Genomic DNA, 1,030 nt, shown 5'->3' on the forward strand with positions numbered 1-1,030 from the left:
TGGAGGTTGCTGTGAGCTGTAATGCCATGGCACTCTGCCCAGGGGGACAGCTTGAGGCTCTGTCTCAAAAAAAAAAAAAAAAAAAAAAAAAAAGTTTTGGTAACTTGTGTCTTCTTTGTTATGTTTGAGGAATTTAATGATTTCCTCTTTTATCTCTTCCTGAACCCAACTATCATTCAGCATAAAGTTGTTTAATTCCCTTGTCTTTGTGTGGGGATGAACGTTTTTGTAGGAGTTGAGTTCCATCTTATTGACTTGTGGTCTGAGAAGATAAAAGGTATAATTTCTATTCTTTTAATTTTGCTGAGGTTTGATTTGTATCCTAGGATGTGGTTGATTTTGGAGTATATACCATGGGCTGATGAGAAAAATGTATATTCCTGGGCGGTGCCTGTTGCTCAGTGGGTAGAGCACTGGCCCCATATACTGAGGTTAGCGGGTTCAAACCCAACCCTGGCCAAACTGCAACAAAAAAATAGCCAGGCACTGTGGCAGGCACCTGTAGTCCCAGCTACTCGGTAGGCTGAGGCAAGAGAATTGCCTAAGCACAGAGTTGGAGGTTGCTGTGAGCTGTGTGACGCCATGGCCCTCTACCAAGGACAATAAAGTGAGACTCTGTCTCTAAAAAAAGAAAGAAAGAAAGAAAGGAAAGAAAGAAAAGAAAGAAAAAGAAAAATGTATATTCCTTAGGTTTGGGATGATATGTTCTGTATATGTCCATTAATCACATTTTTTTTTTTTGCAGTTTTTGGCAGGGGCTGGATTTGAACCTGCCACCTCCAGTATGTGGGGCCAGCACCCTACTCCTTTGAGCCACAGGCACTGCCCTATTAATCCCATTTGTTCTAGGGTTAAATTTAAGTACTTTGGGCTCGGCGCCTGTGGCTCAAGCGGCTAAGGCGCCAGCCACATACACCCAAGGTGGCGGGTTCAAATCCCCAGCCCAGGCCCACCAAACAACAATGATGGCTGCAACCAAAAAATGGCCGGGCATTGTGGCGGGCGCCTGTAGTCCCAGCTACTTGGGAGG

This window comes from Otolemur garnettii, unplaced genomic scaffold (assembly GCF_000181295.1).
Source record: "Otolemur garnettii isolate 467f Iridium unplaced genomic scaffold, OtoGar3 scaffold00110, whole genome shotgun sequence".
Taxonomy (NCBI): Eukaryota; Metazoa; Chordata; class Mammalia; order Primates; family Galagidae; genus Otolemur; species Otolemur garnettii.